The 14537-nt window shown below is 44.6% G+C and overlaps 1 long non-coding RNA gene across 1 annotated transcript in view; it reads right to left on the bottom strand.

The window, feature by feature from the left end:
- Positions 1-14537, bottom strand: part of LOC138527280 (uncharacterized) — a 258963-nt gene that overhangs the window by 174956 nt on the left and 69470 nt on the right. The window contains exon 2 of the long non-coding RNA XR_011283852.1: positions 7596-7676. This is a non-coding gene — a long non-coding RNA (uncharacterized lncRNA). The remainder of the gene's footprint in view (positions 1-7595; positions 7677-14537) is intronic.

Raw genomic sequence — 14537 nt, 5'->3', positions numbered from 1 at the left:
CTGCAAGGACTTATTTCCACTTATGCAGTTTCTCATGTGCTTCTCTTTATTTGTCAAGATTTTTGTGCAGAGGCCAAAGTACACTAGGAACAGATGGGGGTTGATGCCCTCTGCACTCACAGGTTCTTGATGCAAACAAACATCAGGGGTCTTTGTGATGATATAGCGGTCTATTGCTTCATATCTGAGTTTGCGCTATATAAAGGGTAGCACATACACCATCATTCTAATTATACCGCTGAGGTAAGCTACCTAATACTTAAGGGGAGCATTTGAAAGTCATTGTCTAATGTGAATATCCCCATCCAGCCTCCCACCTCCCCTCCTGTCCACCTACTGCTGATTGGTCTATGAGACCTGCTTTGGAGACTTGGAACATCCTCCAGGGCATATCTGTCAGAGTAACCCTCGGATTATTTGGCTCCACTTTATCACCAGGTAAATGAGCTCCCAGGCCCACTGCAGCCCCATTTTTGTTTTTTCATTTTAAATTTGTTTTCATTTAGCGCTTCCATGCCTTTCTTTAACCCCTCCGATTCCCTTAGTGCTCGCTTCCTTCCTCCTCCAGCATCCCATCCTGCCCACCTACTGCTGATACGCCCGTGAGGCCTTCTTTGGAGACTCAGAACACCTCTTCTAAAACGCAACTATGGCAGTCTTGCTCTGGAACGCCGGTGTAGAGCCTAAGGAAGAGGGCAGTTCCCTGGGGCCGTAGCACTCCGTGTTTGCCGTGTTCACCTGGGACGCCTGCTGCAGTCAACCCGCAGTGACTGACAAGGTAAATGTGTTGTGGGTCGGGAGTACAGCCATTACTGTACTCCAGTAAAAACCCAGTATTCTTATTACCCAATATCACATGGATACATGCCTTTATCCCAACTGCGCTAGTTAGTCATATGCTGCTTTTAGCTTACTGGTCTAAGTTAGCCATATTCTGCTTTTAGCCTAATTGTGTAAGTTAGCCATAGTATGCTTTTAGCCTAATAGAGTAAGGTAACATTACCTTGCTTTTAGCTCATTTGTGTTAGTCAGCCATATCTCACATTTAGCCTCATTTTGTAAGAAAGCTGTATAGGTATTTTAGCCCATTGGTGTTGGTCAGCCATATCTCGCATTTAGCCTAATTGTGTGAGGTAGCCATATTTTGCATTTAGCCCAATAGTGTATGGTAGCCTTACCTTGCTTTTAGCCCATTTGTGTTGGTCAGCCATATCTCTCAGTAAGCCTAATTGTGTAAGGTAGCGTTATCTTGCTTTTAGCACATTTATGTAGGTCAGCCATATTTTGCAATTAGCCTAATAGTGTACAGAAGACTTACCTTGCTTTTAGCCCATTCGTGCTGGTCAGCCATATCTTGCATTTAGCCCAATTGTGCAAAGTACACAGATGGAACCCAGGATGTAGACATTCTCCTCTCCCACACCGCACCTTTGCAACTTAGCGGAAGGCACAGGCTCACTCCACACACCCTGCACTCACATATAAAACAAACACTATTGCACCTTACCTCTGCCATAAGAGTGAAGCGACTTTTAACAACACAATTTTCGAACTATAGCTTCCCACATAACTATTTCCTTAAACACAATCCCCCCTTTTAGTGCATAGCATACCTCAGTTGCATCCATACACACTGCAATTAGAGATGGGTGACTAGCACGGTCTTGGCCACCATCGCCTAACTTTAACGGCTAAAATGTACACACACATAATAGCACCTCCCATATTTTCCCACATTTTTGGACTCTGGTCCCTCCGAGGGTGTTCAACCAAAAGCGTGTTGGGACCATAATTATGGTGAAAGGCGCTAGAACAAATGACAAAATGAATGAAGGTTACATTTTTAAATGTGTAGTGTTTTGTAGTTTGTTTACATTGATGGTCTGTAGTTACATTAGGACTGCCCTTTCCAACATTTACAGAATTAACTTTTTATGTAATAAACTTAATATTGGCGTTTCGGATTTTAGCAGTCTTTACTTTTTATTGGCAGTAAAGGTATCCATTTTCAAAAACATTTTTTAAATTCCCTTGTTTCTTTGTGTATTGTGTGTGTTCCTGAGTGTAAGTGCATTAATGTGTCCGTGTAAATTGGTGCAGAGAGGAAAAGGTTTATGTAAGTGGATATTTGCAAAGGGTGTGAGATGTATGAACGCTGGGGCAAGTGTCTGTGTGTGTTTTTTTTTTTTTTTACCAACTTTGTTTGTATGTTTGACATGTTCACTGTGTTCCTTTGAGTGTGTGTGTCGCGTGTATGTCTTTCGCAATGTTATTACTAAGGGCCTCATCACGAGTTGGGCGGTAACGCCAGGGCTAATAGCGCTGGCGGATCATGGGTTTGGCGGAACGGGAAATCCCCATTTCCCATTGAGCCCATTCGGAATGCCCCATTCCCCATTGGGCTCAATGGGGAAATGTCTCACTTTTACCGCCGGCGGATTTCCCGCCAGCGGTAAACGTGCCGAAAATCTGCAAAATCTCGGTGGATTTCCCCCCAGCTTACAGCTGGGTGGGAAATCAGCCCAAGCCGTGATTTGGCGGACCCTTGAATCCGGCTGTAACAGCGCTACCGCCGGATTTAAGGGCTACCGCCAAACTCGTGATGAGGCCCTAAGTGTTTATGGGGCAGTTTCTTTGCTAATGCAGTCCTTTGTGTTTGTGTGTTTTAAGAGGTGCAGAGGCTGGACCCTGTCAGGGAGGAATGGGGACCACTCCCATCATGGGGTGGCAGCCTACCAGGGCTTATGCCAAAGCCAATCCTACCCCAGAGGCAGACTGAGGGAGTTGGGGGGGCCCAGCCCCTCAATCCCTGAACGTGGCTGGCATACAGGTAAAAATGATACCACAGTCTATCACGCCATGCCTTCCAGCTCTTGTTCGGTTCAAGTTCTTTTTAATTTCTTGCAGAACCGCCGGCCCCAGAAACCCGGTGGGTGGCAGTAGACATCCCTGCAAATGGTAGCCGGGATGATGGATGCCACTTTTGCTCCTCCGACACATTCAAAAGATGAGAAAGAACAACAACAACTTCCTGGGGCTGCAGAAAGGAGATGCTCAGCATAGGTGCCACAGAGACTGGGCCTTGAAGGCACCATGAATGCCTGAGAGTGGGAAGTGGGTGGGGCCACATGCTTTTTGTGTGCTATGGGCCAGAGTAACCCTGCATCGGGGAAAAGGAAAGGATACATTGACCCGAGCAGTCAGGTAATAGCAGGGACTGATGGGGAGGGGGTAGGTAGTAGAGATGGAAAGCCTGGTAAATAAGACCCACACTGACAAACATGGATGAAAGGTGCTCGGGTGACGTCATGAGGAGAGGTGTTTGACCAAGAGACTAGGAGGAAGCTTGCAGCCAAGTGCTGCAGGTGCAGGAGGGAATGAGTGCAGCTACGGTATGTGTGAGAGAGAGTGGTACCAGGCCTGAGAGAGCAGAGTCATTGTTGAGAGAATGGGTGTTTAGAACGAGTGGAAGTAGAGAGTGAGCGCGTGAATAAATAAGGGTGAGTGAGAGTAGAGGGTGAAGATAAATATTGGAAGGAGAGATACAGAGAGTGAGAGAGTAAGAAAGAATAGAAATGAGAGTGAAAAGGAGAGGAGATAGATGGAGAGAGTAGGTTGGAGAATAGGAGGTAGCGGGTGAGAGAGAGAAGAGAGGTGAACGCAAAGGAACTGAGGGACTGAGATGCAGAGAGTGAAATAAGAGAGGAAGAAGTAAGGAGAGGGAGAGCGATCCGAGGGAGAGCTGGATGGAGAGAGAAAGGCAGGAGGTAGAGGTAGGAGAGAAGAAAAGTGAGAGAGGAGGGAGTAGTAGGAGGTAGAGGGAGAGGTGGCTAAGAGCATTGTACAGAGAACATAGAGAGAGTGGAGTCAAGAGGGGGAGAGACGGAGGGATTAGGTGTAGTATTAGAGAGGTAGAAGAGTAGGGAGAAGAGAGAGTATGAGAAAGGGAGTGAGAGAGAGAGAGAGGGAGAAGACCCCTCACAGTATCTGGCACCATTACAGCAGAAAACTGTAAATGGTTGTGCATGATAGAAGGCCACATGCATGACTGTCACTGGTTGACGCTGCGCACAGCACCATTATGCACTGACCATTGTGGCTTTTTTTATCTGACCCATTGGTGAATTTCTTTGGATGAGTTCAAAGGTTATAGAGGAAAATATAGCCTCATATTTTCTATGTAAAGTGTCATTTAACTTTCACTATTGGAGCACTACTGCAACACTATAGTTTATGTTATGATATCGGTTTTTGTAAATCAGCGGTCCGCCAAAGGCATCTTGGCGCTGAAGGATACAACAGAAGCGGCAGCAACCTAAAACAGTTAGGTTTTTAGAGAATGGTGGAAAGTACAATGATCTTCCATAGCTCAAAGAGTAAAAGGAAGGGAATTCCAAAAAGAGTGGTTGCCCAGCCTGGTGAGGCAGAAGCGAGGGACAGGGAGAAGGCAGGAGTCTTGAGAGCGGAGAGGACGTACTGGCAGGTAGGGCTGGAACTTCTCCAGTAGGTACTCCACCACCTGGCCATAAAAGGCCCAGTGGACAATACAGAGGGATTTACACGCTTTGGGCCGGTAGCCAGTGGAGCAAACAAAGTACTGGTGAAACATGAGAACCATAAAGGGTACCTGTAGCAAAACCGGCTGCGAGGTTCTGAAGTAACTGCAAGCGATGTAAGAGATAGAGAGGCTGAGCAAGAAACAAGCAATTACAAGAAGCCAGGCAGCTTAGAATGAAGGAGGCAACCACCAGGGTGCAGTAGATGGATAGGGAGGAACGTTAAGGCCTTTCGAAGAACCCTCAGTTGGAAAAAGCCAGTCTTACAAATAGAACTGACCTGGGCTGTGGTGGAAAAAGACGCAGAGAACGTGTAGCCAAGATTTTTTTACCTCAGACACAGGTGATGAGCAAGGACCAAGTTCTGAAGGCCAATAGGCTGAAGACCAGAGTGGAGAGGTAGCAGAAAAACCAGAGGGTGGACCATGAGGGGGGCCAACCAACAGAATATCTGTATTGTCTCCATTTAACTTAAGCCACTTGTTACCCATCCACATACCCACCGCCGCCAAGCAACTCCTGAGCTGAGACACTGTGTGCAGCTGAGACAAGTCAAGCCGGACAAGGATTTGTGACCCAAAACGCCAGAACAGCTGTTAAGCACTGGAAGCAGGTTGCCGGCGTATTAAGTAGCCTTGTTGTTCCATTTCTAGCATGCAGTGCCACATGAGGGGGCCGTGATCATGTGACAACCCCAACCTATGTTGTAGACATGCTGGCCGTCGCCAAGGCAACCAGCAACAGCACCGCAGTCAATGGATGCAGCCAGGGACTGCAGGAAAATGACTGACGGCAGGGCTGGGACAGAAGACCAGGTGAATGCAGAACAGATATCCCACCAAAATGACATAAATATACATTATTGTCACAGGATCCGATCCATGAGGCTAATGGTAGTCTGTGGGTTTCAAGGAGGGTCTAACAGCTCAAGCAAGGTATCAGACCCCTCTCAAGCCTAGCCAAACCTGCACACCTAGTAGCCGAGGCTAGTGGTTGGCCGCTGACCTTCCAAGCTACTTGGGATGCCTGCTGCAGGCCATTCCCAGTGGCCGCTCTGGCTATTATCGTGGGCCCAGGTCTTTCTCCATGGCCATGCCTCAGGCAGAGTGGCCATGGCCAGTGACTGTAGTGGGTGAATTGGGGAGATGCTTGATCACATGACAACATGTGATCAGGCATCTCCCCCCTCCTATCGCACCTCCAAGCTCTCTCCATCCTCACTAAATCCTCTTCAGTCTTTTCCTGGAATGCACCCCTTGTGGACAGCAGGTGATCGTCCCAGACCCTTTTACCATTTTCTGCTTCACCCTTCTCTCCCTACTTTGTCGGAATTCAGAATGCAGGCGCTCTACCTAGTTGTGACAGATCCCCAGCACACCCCGAGTGCTTTGAAGCAGTCAATAATTGCAATGCAAAAGCAGTGGTAGGAGTGGGCAGGAGTGGTTGGGAGAAGTGCTCTGCGTTTTTCTTTTTCTTTTTACTTTTTACCGTTGCTATACTTTTATTTGAAAAATAAATCATTATGGAATGGCTTTGTTTTAAAATAAAAGTGTAGGAAGAAGTTGAAACTTGCACTGAACGTTCCCTTGAACAGCAAGTGCATTTATTTGGGGGTTTGTATTGCACATGGGAGGGGCGTGGCAATGCAGTTTGTGGGGAGCTAGGGCAGACCAATGGGGAACATAGTTCCACTACTTCGGCCACTGTGTAAAACACCAATGAATAAAGAAATCAATAAATCAATAGTTTTTGATGTGTGATTCCTGGGCACATGTTTGTGTCTGGGTCCCCTTAGTTATTTTCTGAAAAGAGGTAGCAGAGGGCATCATTTTATAAAGGTATCAAACATATTTATTTAAATCGATACAACGTCATAAGATGAAAAATTATTCATAAACTATTCTAGAAAAATTCACTTTAATATAGGTAAAAACACAACTATGACCAAACACAAAAGAGAAGAGGACAAGAAAAAGGAAGATGACAACTCATTCTCACCCATCCACCACACAATCTATCTTAATACACTCACCCGTATGCAAGTCAACAGTCAAAACAGCATACTATACAGATTTAACAATATATCTACAAAATTTGACAACAGAGATTTTATAGGTTTTCGTGTTGTTCCTTTTTAATTTAAATTTGCTTTTAATAGATAGTTCGGTAAAACATAACAATTAATTAAATCCACTAAAGCTAACTTGTTCTAAATGTCCCTCTGCCCCTTGTGACACTGCATCAGTGACGCAACCCGACTTGAGCATAAGGTTCACTGTTAGTATCAATCTTCAGAGGCTGTGTCCAGGGTCGGACAGGGACAAGAAATAGGCCCAGACGCCTAAAAGAAAGTTGCTCACCCCTCGCCTAAAAAAAAGTGGTCCTCAAACCATCATCTGTGAATCGCGTCATTTCACGATTTAACAGAAAATGCTACTTATGGAGGGTAAATGTTTTAATGGTGTTTGTTGCACGTAACGGCATGGTAAATGAACTGGATACATGCATGTTCTTTCTCCAGGTCAGTGGCCTGGACATTGTATTATGGCCTGACATCTGAAAAAAAAAGGCCAAAAAGGAAATCTGCATTTTTAATAAATTATGAAAAACACAAAGGTGCATGCAGCAATACATACATATATAGCAAGGAAATTATTCCTGCTACATGCACACAAATGAGACATTTGTGTAATCATTTAACCCCCAAACCCAGTGTGTGCTCTGCAACAGGGCCTTTGAGAGAGGTGTAATCCGGGTGTTTCGTTTGCCCTAGCACACATTAAGTATGTATGCAAATTCACAATAACAAAACTTGGCCAGATTGAAAGAGGAGAACAACTGATTCTCTAACTCTAATTTGGGTGTGGATTAATTGGATAGGAGTTCTGCCTGGTAACTGCTGATTATAGACTGGACTGGAGCCTAGGTGGTGGCAAAATGCATGCATGATAAAGGCTACCAATGTGGCTGAAGTGTGCTAAACAGGACCACCTTACATTACACTGCATTGAAGAAATACAATTACTAGTGGCTACTTACCCACAGTGATCGACATGCCTGGCTGGCTATTGGTAGCTCTGCTAAAGCCTGGCTGGAGTGGATACTTGAGCAGTGACCTGCCTGCGAAACCAAACAAAGTAAAGATGACAAAAACCCAATAAGCACAGTACCTATCATATAAATACAGTGCAGGGCTTGTAACAAAGATATAATGAGCACCACCTGGATATCAAGCATCACCTAAAAACTAGGGGCTAAACCATAGTCCGTCACAAAAAAGGAGCGTAGTGTCCAGGACCATAAAAGCTGTGCACCAGCACTAGTAGCCGGGCAAATAAATGATATCTTCCCCGGTGGTAACCGGCAACTAGCAAATGGTGGGAAATCTACCCGAGGCACGGCAATCAGCGTGCCGTGCTGAATAACCGCAACCAGAGATGGAAGTTTATTATAAATCACTGTACCACTACTCCTTTCAATTTTTACAGTGTACCTTTACTTCAAAGGCTCAAGAAGAAACGCGTCCTAGGCGCTCTCTCTTTCTCCTGAGCCAGTTGTAGAATCGGCTCAGGCCGCACATTCAGCACTGCCAGTTACCCAAGTCACAGCTAGACAGACACACATATAGCGTCTGTGGCTCTGCAGGTGGTTAATGTGCCCAGGGTGCAAACCTTTATCAGTGGCACTGTGGCAGAGCTTTACATATGCATGATGGAACAATTTCAACTCAAAGAGCTTGCAAAGCACCGCAAATCGGTGATAGCAACCCAAAGCACCCATGTAAAGATTTTTCATGATTAAATCACATTGTATATTGTAAAATAACCTTCTAAAATAACGTTTTAGAAACACTTTACTTATTACAATCTAGTCACAATACACCTAAATATGGTCTGATTAAAAGTAATAAGAATGTGTAAGGCACGAGGCTTGGATGGGGAGCGTGGAGCCAGGTGGTGTTGCAATAGGGCCTGCTTCGCAAGCACGCTCGTAGTACTTTATACACTCTCTACCAAAACACGTGTAAATGGGAGCATCATCAGAAATGCGAGGTGCCTGCTGACAGTTTTACTTTTCGATCCAATTACCTTTTTATCCAACACACAATTAATTGTGTATGGACTGAGATTTTAACATTGTTGCTGTGTGATCCAGTGAAGTAGTGCTGCGGTACTCAGCGGCTTGCGGTATTCAGAAGGATTGAAACAGTGCTGGGGTTTGAATATGTGACCTTCACTTACATACAGATCTCTGCAGCAGAGGCTCAACCGTCAACCCCACAGTCTATCATATTCCCCAAAACAAGGAGTATTTGCATGACGATCTGGCCGGAATGGGGATATATACAGCATGGGGTACGAAGAAAGTACTGTTATTTACCTCATGCACTCATTGCTATCTACAACAAAATACTCCATGCCATCCAAACCATAATTAGGGTAGTATTGTTTTAAAAAAATAGAAAGCTTTTAAAATACCAAGTTTTTGCTGTTACCGCCATATGCCCCAGAACCTTTTTTTACCATTCCCAACGTACTCATAATGCCTTGCTTTATTGGGCCCTAATCACTGTGGAACACTATTTGAATTGCAAAAGTAGTCACATACGACAGTGCAATACCATGCATGTTCGTACCGTGCGATATTCTGTATCTTGATGTAATATTAAGGACTAATGACAACATGGTGGCTGGAAGCGAAGCAAGGTGGAACGATGTTAAAATAAGGAAGCAAAGGACAGATCATCATCACCACTCGTCATTGGGCATGTCATGACTTTCTGTGCTTACTGAGAAAATAACCCATGCTTTGCCCTGCACAAACTTTAAACCTATTAAAATAAAGTGCACAGTACCAACGAATTCTTAAAACCCATAATTGAATTTTCTTTTCCCCCTTTTTTTTCCAGTTGTTGAATATGGTACTATAAGTGCAACTTTTTCTTTGTTGGCATTAGGCTCTGGCCAGGAAAAGACTGGCCAATTTGATGCATGGAATTTCTAGGAGAGTTCCAGCACGTTGACTTACACTCTGTGTGATCTTCGCCATGTCATGCATAGTGCCCGTGTAATTTAAATCAATACCATTGTCCAGTGGCGTGAGTCGTGAGAAGGAAGCACAAGGAGGCCTTTGCTATGCAATGTGGAACACTCACCGTGCAACAACCTGCACCTCAAATATTACCCCACATTATATCGCCTGCCAACCTCTTACAACAAAGAATGGCAGTCACCATTGCTAACTAGTCCATTTCATAAAGGACACCTCTAACCAAACCAAGTGCATGCAGAGACACAGAATGATATGCCAAATACAAACTTGCAGCTGGTAGTGGTATAGCATCTTGTCGGGCGACGTTTTGTGTGGAGCAACCCTCATTTTATAAAACCACTTCAAAAGTAGCAGTGACGCATGAGGGGAAACAGTGCTTAAACTATGTCAATACATCATCAGCACCGTCTGTTGAATCGGAATGGCGGCCATAAGGAGGCCAATTGAATTCCCCTTGGGCCAGACTCTCATGATCTTTTTCAATTCCAGCCACAGCAATGAAAGATCTAGCGGGAAGGGACAAGGGGTAAATCTGCCCTCCAGGCCAGGCACTGGAAGCGCTTGTCTAATTTGCCTCCACCTACCCTCACCAAGGACATGGACACCCAGCACCTGCAGCACCAGCAGCCCACCCTGGCACCCGGATGTAGGCACCAGTGGTGTTGCACAGTTGTTTTGTTATTTTGTTTTACTTACCCACCAGCAGTGTGCAGTAAGCTCAACCACTCTCACTAAGGGAATTCAACACCATCCATGGGAAGCATGCTTCTTGATTGACAAAGGAAGTCAACACGAGAGAGGCACCGGCATGAGCTCAGCCTCAGGCAAGCTCAGCTTCAGGTCCTCAGCTCACACACGTGATGATCAGCCCACCCATCAGGGCCCCAGAACAGTTTGTTGCAAACAAACAAGCAACTTACATACATATTCACAGTGCTTGACTTGCAACAATTCATGACCCGCTGCCTCCTGGCGCCACGCCATCGCAGGCAGATCGGGCCAGGGGCACTGCCAGGCCAGCATGCCTACTCTCTATTGTGATGCATTCATCAAAGAAAGGTAACACTTCTGTGTTACCTTTCTGTGATGAATGCATCCACTGTGTGTGCTGCAATGCGGCACTAGCTGGCTGGCTGTTCAGCGCGGCTGCAGCCCCCAGGCAAGCCAAGCAAAGTAAGATATTGTACAAAGTAAAATATTGTAACCTAACACCGGCCCACTTATGTGAGACTGTCACTGGCACCCAGGGCCTCACCCTCCAAGTAGTGATCGGCCCAGCAACATGCCGAATGACCGATGTGCCAGTCCGACCCTGGCTGTATCTCAAGCAGAGGAATGTGTAAATAGTGTACACACCACACAACAATTTTGATTATTGGGCAGCACTTCACACCAAAATGTTCTCGCGGCTTCAGAGTCTTGGCTAGCACTGTATTCATCTGGGTGATCCCCTTGCCCTTATCTACATCTTGTTCTTGATGATCTCCTTCTTCCAGCTCAAGTCATTGGAAAATTAAGAATTCAGCACAGGTTTCCCTTATTGGAGCTTTCACGGTTTGTCATGAATCACAACAATTATTTATTTATCAATATGCAGTAAGAAAATGTTGTCTTTTTAACAAGGCAGTGCTGTATGGTGGGTTATGTCTCTAACCTTATTGGTTGATACCTGTTTTTTCATGTTTCAACTATCTCTGTGACATATAGTATTTTAAAAAATAATTGTATTTAAAAAAATGTTCATCAATCCAACAACCAGCTAAAGAAAATGCCCTTGATTCATGGAACTATTTGCATGTAAAATGCAGATTTGCGCGGGTCATTCTGCATAAGAATCCCCATACCTCAAACATGGATTTTCAGGCAGAATGGCGCGCAACTCTGCGTTTTACGCGGAGATAATTCCATGAATCAAGCTGAATTTGTTACTGGGATGGAGAGTGGCTGAGTCTTTATTAGCTGAGTTGGGCAAATTGTGTTCTTTATTGCATCATTAGCGTTTATTGATTAACACCTCTTTAATTGCATGTACAGCATCTGTAGAGCTTAAAGGATCCCTGTAATTGGGGAATGTGTTAGATGCTTGTGTGCACAGAGCAAACAAAACATAAACAGAGCAAAGAGAATGAAAGAGATCCGTTAATGAGTGCCATGTTAGGACAATACCACCAATCCCACAATTATTAATGCACAAATGCATTCCACACAGTGGCAGCAACACCGACACATGCCGCCAGAGCTAGAACGATGCATAATGCTGACCAGTGGTACATGAACCTTTGTACCCCTTACTTTCAGGGTTGTCCAACTCCTGGCCTCAAGGGCTGGGATCCTGGTGGGTTTTCAGGCTATCCATTATTGATAGTCATGAGGAAAATTGTGCATGCATTTACAATTGTTGTATGCAAATGTATCTCATCATTAATGAAGGGTATCCTGAAAACACAACATGGATCCTGCTCTCGAGGTCTGGAGTTGGACCAACCTGTCTGGTGGTACACATCTAAAGAACCAGCAAATATTGCTGAATTAAGTGAGATACTGAAAGACATCCATGTTGCTGCCCTAGTGGCGTCTTGAAGAGACTAGTATTGTTTAGAGACACTCATTAAATTCTACTTCCACATTTCTTTTCTGTTTAAGAGAAATTTGTTTTAAAAAGAAATTCTGCTGTCCAATTCTATTTTCTGGAGCATGTAACAATCCTGAACTTTTCCTCCAGAGACAGTGACAAAACATTACATGCATTGTCAATGGCAATGGGAAAGGCACTTGCCAGGCACTGCTGTAGTGGTATTAACTAGCCATAATGGCAATGCCTGGCGAATGAATAATAATTATACACAAGCCAAAACTGTTGGTTTTGCCACTGATTGTTTTTAACCGGACTTCAGTGAAGGGCATGCATACTGCTAATAAATTGAGTGGTTGAAGGCATACCTAGATAAGTCATTTTTGTTACACCAGTAGCTTGTTTACACCTCCAGTTAAGTTAATACATTTTAGAAGACTGCTTTGAAAAGACACTGGCAGGCATTTCGAGCACAACGTTTGATGGTAAGACTTGATGAAAGTGAGCTCAAAGAGTTCCCATGAGTAGGGTCGGATTGGCCCCTCGGCCTTTCAGCGGGTGGCCGGGCCAAAATCGTCCCTGGGGTGTGGGGGCCGATTTCTGCCTATGCCTGGGCCGGTTTGGAAGAAAATAAAATTGAGCAAAATATATATTTTTTCCCCAAATATTTTTTATTTCTCAAAAAGCCTTTCATTCTTCTCGGGCCGATAAATGAGTACTAACACAGGTTGGGTGATATTGCATGCATATTTATTCTATAAAAAAGAGCTTATGCATAATAATATACAATAACATATTATCATTTGGCCTTGGACGTCTGCTTGGATTCACAGTAATTTAGTGTACTTAGGAACAATGCTATTTGATGCCTCTTCCTGTTTTGTAAAGGGGTGAAAGGTTGTGTTTCATCACTTACCGGGATGTCACTTTGGGGTGGGGTCAAATTTCACCACTTCTGGTGATGTCATCAGAGGTCAAGGGTCGTGAGGCGAGGGGTGGACCACTTTTTTGAGGCGAGTGGTGGGCCACTTTTTTTTGGGTGACCAGGCCTATTTCTTGTCTCAGTCCGACCCTGCCCATGAGGACGTGTTTTGGCCAGAGAGGGGCAAGAAGTGTGTGGGAATGGCCATTGAGATTAGCATAATGGGTGGGCAAATATCTAAACAACACCCACAGGCTGTGTGTCCCTCCTCATATGCCATTTCTCCCTATCTGTACTCTAATGCAATCGTTTCGGCTTATAGGTGGTGCTGCCAACTAATAGCCAACAGGAATGATAGTGGCCTATGGCAAAATGTGGCGATGGAACCCCTGCGTGTCCTGCCGCCCAGAGATCTCCTCAGGCTTTGTGCTCAATATACTAGCACAGCATGGGCAGGGGGGGGTTGCACTACAGGGGCTGGAGGGTGCCACTTTATTCTCCTGTGCAAAATGCACACTGCTTTGTTAAATTGCTGTGAGAAATCTGCCTAGGAGGCAAAGGCTGCAAATATTGATGCAGGCGCAGCTGCTAGGCATTCCCGCCAGGCTCCGGCGTGTTTTCTGGTCTGAGAGAGGGTGTGGTTCCTTACTTTTATTGTCCATGAAGTAGAAACAACATATTATGAACTTGCTTTTGGGAAGGGATCCAGTGTGTATTTTAATGAAAATAGGGCAGAGTTCGCATTTAATTGCTTAAGTAACTGTACTGGCCTGTTTTTTTTTTTTTACCTCTGCTCTCTGTATGCGTATACGACGTGACTCTACTGCGGGGAATAGTGATAGTTAATACAATATAATTTTTAACTGCATTATAAATGCATTTCATGTAACAGGCATGCAGTTACTGGTAAATAATGCTGTTAGGGGCAACCACGAATCTTGTGCAATACGGCACAGACACGTTCTGTTAAATGAAGAAATTTGCTTTAATGTGACAGGCCTACGCTCCCAGCCAGAAAACCTAATTTACTATCTAAAAAACCTACTTTCTAAATTGATGTTGTTAATCCAACACCCATCCAGTACATTTTCTTTCTCTTGACGCCAGCTCCCTTCACCTTTATGGGATCATACCAAAATAAAGAATTCAATAATTTAGAATCCCAAAATACCAAATTTCGAAAACCTCATTTTACCCCATATATGTGTGATGGGGTGGGTTAAGTTAATAAAAAAGGTGGAGGGGTATTGTTGGGTGTGCGGGCATCTCCCCTGCACATATATGGGGCAGGAGGGTAAAAACAAACAAAATCTGGATTTTGGGATTCGAAATTTTATTTGAGCAAATATCACATAGATCCCACCTTTACAACCACAAGGCTGTCAGAACAATCCTGCACTGATGATCCCCAATACAGGTGAAACCAGGTATGGTT

Source organism: Ambystoma mexicanum, chromosome 14, assembly GCF_040938575.1.
Source record: "Ambystoma mexicanum isolate Mex_15411 chromosome 14, UKY_AmexF1_1, whole genome shotgun sequence".
Lineage (NCBI taxonomy): Eukaryota > Metazoa > Chordata > Amphibia > Caudata > Ambystomatidae > Ambystoma > Ambystoma mexicanum.
The sequence above is the reverse complement of the archived record's forward strand: the minus strand, read 5'-3'. Positions and strand labels throughout refer to the sequence as shown.